Here is a 7,532-nt window from a genome sequence, read left to right on the forward strand (position 1 = left end):
CAACGGTTAACCGAGGGACCGAAAAGGCCTCGTGTGTGTTGCAGCCCAACACCCTTCCAAAGTGGCCCAAAACCCACCTAAACCTCCTGCATCATCTCGGTCGTTTGATCACGATCGCGTGGCCGAAAACCGCACCTCATTTGGACTCTCCTAGCTCCCTCTACCTATATATATGTGGCTCTCCCCGAATTTCCGCGCAGATCTAACCGTAGTCTTCTTCATCCTCGCGCCGCCGGACACGTTCGCGCTGAGTCAGACATGTCCGCCGGACGCGTCACCCGGACCAATCAGAGGAGGCCACGTCGCCTTCCCCGCCGTCGCAGCCAACCAGGCGCCACCACCTCAGCGCGTGGCCGGCTCCTCTCTCTCCTCCGCCGCCGCGGGCCCGCGCGGCCCAGGTCCGGCCCGCGCGGCCCGAACCGCCGCCGCCCCGTGCCTGGGCGTCCCCGCCGCCTCGGGCGCGCCGCGCCGCCACACCCGCCAGGCGCCGCTACCCGCCTTGTTCGCCACCTCGCCATCTCATTGCCGGCGCCGCGCCGCCCGTGCTCCGCCGCAACTCGCCGCCTCCGCCATACCTCGTCGCCCGAGGTCACCGGCGACCTCCATGGCGCCGCACCACCGCCGCCCAGCGCCGGCGACCTCTCCGCGCCGCCCTTCGCGTCCTCCGTTCCGGCCCGACCTCCTCGCCGCCGAGTTCCTTCGTCGCCGGCGGCCCGTCGCCGCTCGCCGTCCGGATCGGATCGAGAGGAGCCCGATCCACCCGTTGACCCCACGCCCGGAGATCCCTGTCCCGGGGACCCGCTCGACCATCGATCCAAACGTCATCCCCGGATCCCTCCATCCCGTTTCTGCGAGGTGAATTTTGACTAAGTCCCCAGATCTGCTACTTTTGTAGGCATATTCATCTCATCACAACTCTACATCCGTAGCCCCGATTCGTGCGTGTAGCATATCAAAATGTCCGTCTCGACGAGTACATCATTTCATCTCATTGCATCATTTTCATTTGAGCTTATCTTGATGCCCGAAATGTTGTTGGACGTGGGCTATGTGTGTATTTTGTCAGATCTGTTTCAGCAAATGGCATTTTGTCATTTTTGCCATGATTATTATGTGCATGATATGATCCTGAGCTCTACATGTGTTTTTTTATATGCCATGTCATCTTTACAGAGGTGCTTGCCTTGTATTTTTGTGATATTTTTGGTGACTAGCACAAGCTTGCAAAGTAGCATAATCGCTAATGCTGATTTCAGGTACTTAGTTTTTCACTAAGTCCTTGTCCTGATTTTGTCGTTATGCCATATGTTAATGTTGTTTCTTAGTGATCCGTGCCTCTTTTGAGGATGATCAGTAAGGATGTTTTGTTAACATTGTGGTGCTCTATCCATCCATGTCTTTGTTTGCATTTATGGAGCACCCTAGCTTGAGTCAATCGAGCTCTACTTTCTCTATTTCGTGAATCCTCGCAGATTGTTGACTTCTTAATGATTTTGCCGAGGATGTTGCTATTGATCCGTGCATGCTATGTTGTTGTTCTTGCCATGTATAGCTTCTATGCCATGTCTTCTTGATGGGTGTATGATTATTTCGTCATGCCATGCTCTGTAGTGAGTGCATCGAGCTCGTAAACATGCCTACTTGCTAATCTGTTTTGCATGCTGCAGTTTTTCACTAAGTCTGAATCTGTTTATGTTTTTGCCATGTTCCCATGCTTGCATTGTATTTTCTGATCCCTTTTGGCTCAAGGTCACTAAAGCTTTGTTCGGTTCCACCCTGCCCCAAGGGGATTGGAGGGGATTTGGGGGGAATTTGACTTGTATGGGATTTAATCCCTGCCAAACCCCTTCAAATCCCTGTGAACTGAACACAGCCTAAGGGACTTTTGTTAAGTGCTTTGATTAGCTTCATGCCATGCCTTTCTTTGCCATGATATGTTCCTGTAGCATATAGTTTTCATGCTCTAAAGTGTGCTTCCTGATGATAAATTCCTGACATGTTATTTCACAAAGTCTGAAACTTGTTATCGTTTGCACTTTTGCCATGCTTGTTTGAACCTGTTAATGGATGAATTAGCCGTAGTTCAGTGTTCATCTTTTGTCAAGCATCATGAGTGGATCCCTGCCATGTATTTTGTTGTCATGTTTGAGTGCTGTAGCATATTTATTTTGATGCATTTAGATGGCTACTTGCTGATTATCGCAGACCGGTGCCATATTTGTTTCGCTTGCCATTTCCAAACCGTGCATCCGATTCCGGTGATCTTTATATCGATTTCAACCGAAATCACCTCACCTTTCCAATGGAACTCTTGGATTTCCAATTAGAGGCCAAGTTCAATCATTCCTTTGCAAATCATGCATATGCATCACATACCAGATCCCACATATGCATCACATATGCATCACCAAGCCTCTAACCCACCTTGTCCTAGCAAACCGTTGTTTGGCTATGTTACCGCTTTGCTCAGCCCCTCTTATAGCGTTGTTAGTTGCAGGTGAAGATTGGAGCTTGTTCCATGTTGGAACATGGATATTTTGTTGGGATATCACAATATCTCTTATTTAATTAATGCATCTATATACTTGGTAAAGGGTGGAACGCTCGGCCTTATGCCTGGTGTTTTGTTCCACTCTTTCCGCCCTAGTTTCCGTCATATCGGTGTTATGTTCCCAGATTTTGCGTTCCTCATGCGGTTGGGTTATAATGGGAACCCCTTGACAGTTCGTCTTGAATAAAACTCCTCCAGCAAGGCCCAACCTTGGTTTTACCATTCGCCACCTAGCCTTTTTCCCTTGGGAGTCGCACATCCCGAGGGTCATCTTTATTTTAACCCCCCCTGGGCTAGTGCTTGTCTAAGTGTTGGTCCGAACTAGAGTCCTTTGCAGCGCCACCTCGGGGAAACTTGAGGGCTGGTTTTAGTTGTACGGAGCGCTCATCCGGTGTTGCCCTGAGAAAGAGATATGTGTAGCTCCTATCATGATGTCGGCGCATCGGGCGGTCTTGCTGGACTTGTTTTACCATTGTCGAGGATGTCTTGTAACCGGGATTCCGAGCCTGATCGGGTCTTCCCGCTAGAAGGAATATCCTTCGTTGACCGTGAGAGCTTGTGATGGGCTAAGTTGGGACACCCCTGCAGGGATTTGAACTTTCGAAAGCCGTGCCCGCGGTTATGGGCAGATGGGAATTTGTTAATGTCCGGTTGTAGAAAACCTGAACTTGATCTTATTTAAAATACATCAACCGCGTGTGTTACCGTGATGGTCTCTTCTCGGCGGGGTCCGGGAAGTGAACACGGTGTTGGAGTTATGCTTGACGTAGGTTATTCTAGGATCACTTCTAGATCATGGTTTCATGATCGTGCTTTGCCTTCTCTTCTCGCTCTCATTTGCGTATGTTAGCCACCATATATGCTAGTCGCTTGCTGCAGCTCCACCTCATACCTTTACCTTACCCATAAGCTTAAATAGTCTTGATCGCGAGGGTGCGAGATTGCTGAGTCCCCGTGACTCACAGATACTTCCAAAACCAGCTTGCAGGTGCCGATGAGTCCATGTAGATGACGCAACCAAGCTTAGGAGGAGCTCGATGAAGATCTTGTCTTTTCTGTTGTTTCGTTTTAGTTGATCAGTAGTGGAGCCCAGTTGGGGTCGATCGGGGACCTTGTCGCATTTGGGGTTCTTCTTTTATTTTGGTTCCGTAGTCGGACCTTGATTGTATTTGGATGATGTAATGCTTTATTCATGTATTGTGTGAAGTGGCGATTGTAAGCCAACTATGTATTCTTTTCCCTTATGTATTACATGGGTTGTGTGAAGATTACCTCACTTGCAACATTGCTTTCAATGCGGTTATGCCTCTAAGTCGTGCTTCGAAACGTGGGAGATATAGCCGCATCGAGGGTGTTACAAGTTGGTATCAGAGCCTTCCCCGACCTTAGGAGCCCCCTGCTTGATCGAATCGCTGGCGTTATTGAGTCTAGAAAAATGTTTTGAGTCATTTAGGAATTATATATATCGGAGAGTTAGGACTTCCTTTTTACTCCTCAGTCCCTTTTGTCGCTCTGGTGAGGCATCCTGACATAGAGTTTTGACTCTTCTCTTCTCAAATTTCACTAAAAAGAATTTAGGATCACGCAGGTATCTTGGAATTGTTCCGATCGATTTGTGACCAGAACATTGTTCTTGGTGCCTCCTGTCATTTAGGGGTTGTGGCAGTGTCCCGGGGAGTTGAGCTCCGAGGTGTTGTCGTCACAATTTTATAGTTGCAGTTCTGGAATACCTGAGGTTAGTTTCGCCGACATCGAAAATCTCTTTTATGCAGTTGTTGGTGAGATAACCTCGACGACACCCAGTACTTGGTTGGGAGTTCGGGAGTATTGCCATAACTTGTATAACGGATGCTTTTCGAAGGTTGAGGTACACGATTTCCGAAGGTTTCTTGGTTATGTGTTGAAGGATGGATATAGCTAGATGTAGGATTTGTTAGTTTGGGTGAGATATTATGCTTCCCCTGTATCCCCAACACCTGATTGCATAACCGGAATATTTCGGGAGTTTATAAGTGGGAATTCAAGTAGCTCTTAGGATATCTTTCCGACAGATGTATGATATGAAATTGGGGTTCGACGTCTAGTGGTCCGCCTATTCATGGTCGGTTTTACAGTGGTCTCGTTGTGTCTTAAAGAATTCTTGGCTATGCCAACTCGAGGACGCTTCGTATGTCATGTGCACTTCCTTGTACATGATGGTGCTGTATGATCGAGCCCGTGTAGCCCCCACAACGAAAACTTCGGACGAAATCTCTTTCATATGTTTGTTCCGGCTTATTCTGCAAGACAATCCTTTGTTTTGTTTTCAGTTGTGGTATTCCAGTTGCTTCGAAGTCAAATGTTGATTCCATACCTTCCCCAAGTGGTGTTCTCATGTTCCTATGCGAATACTAATCCTTCATGATAATCGAGATTGTCATGCCAATTTCTTTTAAACCGGCGTGTTTCTCTTCAAGTGGGTCCGATCATTTCAACTTCCGCAAGATCAATTATCACTTCTTCTCAACGGTGTTTGTTTCACCCGTCTCCAAGTTGCCTTGTTTTTCCCCCCCCCCCCCCCCTTTTTTTTTCAAGGACTAAGATTTCTTAATCAAGTATCCTTTTATTCTTGTGAAGTCTCTCCATTCCTTTTTCCGTCAATGTTCTTATCCGGTGATTCTCATGAAGATTCTAACGGAGCTTCAAGTTCATCATTTTTCATTCTTTTTCTTCTCCAGTGGATCCAATTCAAGCTTTGTTGGTCATATCCCTTTCCTCATTTCAATGCTTTCTTATGCCGGTGCAATTCTTAATCATTCACCTCTCGCTATTCTATTGTTTCGGAGTGCTCACGATATCTCAAAGATTCGTGTTTCCACTATGCCTTCGTTCAAACTCTTTCGAGGATGTTACCTCATTCTAGCCATTTAATTCAACTGGTGCATTCCCTATTTTAAGTCGTTCTACGATGTTTCTTTCGAGTGGGCCCTAACCCACCGGTTTTTTCCCAGGATCTTACCTGACTCTTCTAATTCTCCCAGAGATACCCTTCAAATTATTTTCAAAGTTTGACGTAAGAATGAGTTATCATCAGTCAAATGTCTTTCTCCAAGATCTTTCAAATTCTTTTCGTCGTTGGCTCAACTTTTCCATTTTTCATCCCGCAGTATCTCAACAATTTGGTGGTGTTTCTCATCGGTATTCTCAACATTTGAAGACCGAAGAAGTTTTGCTCTCAATCTTTTCCATTCTCTTCAAGATTCATGGCTCTAGCTTCATGTCATCCTCTCATAATTGTTTTCGATTGCGAGATATTCTTTACAACCATCCGGAGCAATTCAAGAGTCTTTTCAGTTTGTTTCTCCAGAGCCCATCATCTCAGAAGATTTATTCATTCTCAGCCTTCAACTATTGCTCTCCAAATCTCACCAGTGCATCATTCAAGTATTCTCTAATCAATTCGTGAACTATTCGTCCTCTTATATCTAAATTCTCTCAAGTATCTTCTTTCATTTCACAATTATTACCCGGTGATTCATCTCTTTTCTTCGTTCATTTTCAATTCCTACGGTGGCTCGTTCAAGATTTCTCTTCCTTTGTTATTGTATCAATTCATTCTTTTTTTCCAAATCCTCCGGTGGTTCGTTGAAGACCTTCTCAAGTTGGCGCCATATCTCTCTTAATCTTTTCTACGAGAATAAGTAATATGCCAAATCCGTTGATTGCCATCAATTTAATTGGTGAAGGATAAGCATAATGTAATTCTTATTTTTGTTTCATCAAGTAAATTCAATTCCTTATTCCGGAGGTTCATCTTATCACACTCTCGGTTCGAGATGATTTATCTTTCCTTCTGGAGTTCCAAGTTTCCACTTTATGTCGTCACAAAGTTTCATCCAATCATTGCAAGGATTCACCTTGTGTTTTCAACCTCTCTTTCCTTCCGTTTGATCGTCCTTTTGTTACCGGAGTTCTTCATGAAGGTTCTACACGATAGTTCATCAAGGACTTAATCCGTTCTCGAAATGTTCATCAAGATTATTTTCAGAGGAGTTCAAGCTTTCTTATTCTTGCAATCCGGAGTGCAATTCTTTCACGCATATCTTTTGAGGTGGTGTTATGTCACTCTTGACAATTTCCCTTCATGTTTCATGTTTCACATGTTTTCAAGAGTGAGGTATTTAAATCCATCATTTTCTCTTCGCTCAAGTCATCTTTCCAACCAATCAACCTATTCTTTGGAGTTATCTTGTGGTATATTTAACCTAAAGCTTTCCCTAAGGATTGTTGCTATCTATGGTGCTTATAAATGATCCAACTTCTTCATTTATCCTCCTGGTGAATTAAATTTCTCGTCTACTTGTTCTTATCAATCCAATTCTTTTTCCCGTGAGTGGCAGGTTGCCACCTCATAATTGGAGATGTATTCCATAAGACCATATCAACCTTATTCTTTTCGTTGGTGGTTTTTTTCAACAACTTTGTCCTAGCTTTTGTTGTAAGCGTGCTCTCTCAAGATCTTGTTTTCCCTTCGTTCATTCCATTCCATTCTTACTTTTGTTACGGAGGCTTTGTGATGTTGCTCTCTTCAACCCATCTTTTTGTTTTGTCAGGACCATATTCTTTTCATGCCTAACCATTTAACCGGAGCGTTGTGTCCCTTTGCTCAAGCTCTTTCATTTTATCAAATTTTTTCATCTCTTTAAACCGGAGTGTTGTTCGAGATTTTCTTACCCCTTGTTCCATTCATTCAATAGTTACGGAGGCAGGGTATTGTGATTCGAGCAAGTACCTTCCCATCTTACCAAGTTCTTATTCAACTCCTTTTCTTTTCAATCGGAGTGCCGCCCCGAAGTTGTTCTTCCTTCTTCCTCTTTTGCTAATGGAGTGTTTTCAACTTCATTCATCTCCGTTGTATTCTTTTCTCGAAATGGCATAACCTTTTCAAGGTTATTTGGGTTCACTCTTTAATAAAGAAGCAACTTAGTTTTACATCTTCTCT

The sequence above is a fragment of the Triticum urartu genome, chromosome 5, assembly GCF_003073215.2.
Source record: "Triticum urartu cultivar G1812 chromosome 5, Tu2.1, whole genome shotgun sequence".
NCBI classification, from domain to species: Eukaryota; Viridiplantae; Streptophyta; class Magnoliopsida; order Poales; family Poaceae; genus Triticum; species Triticum urartu.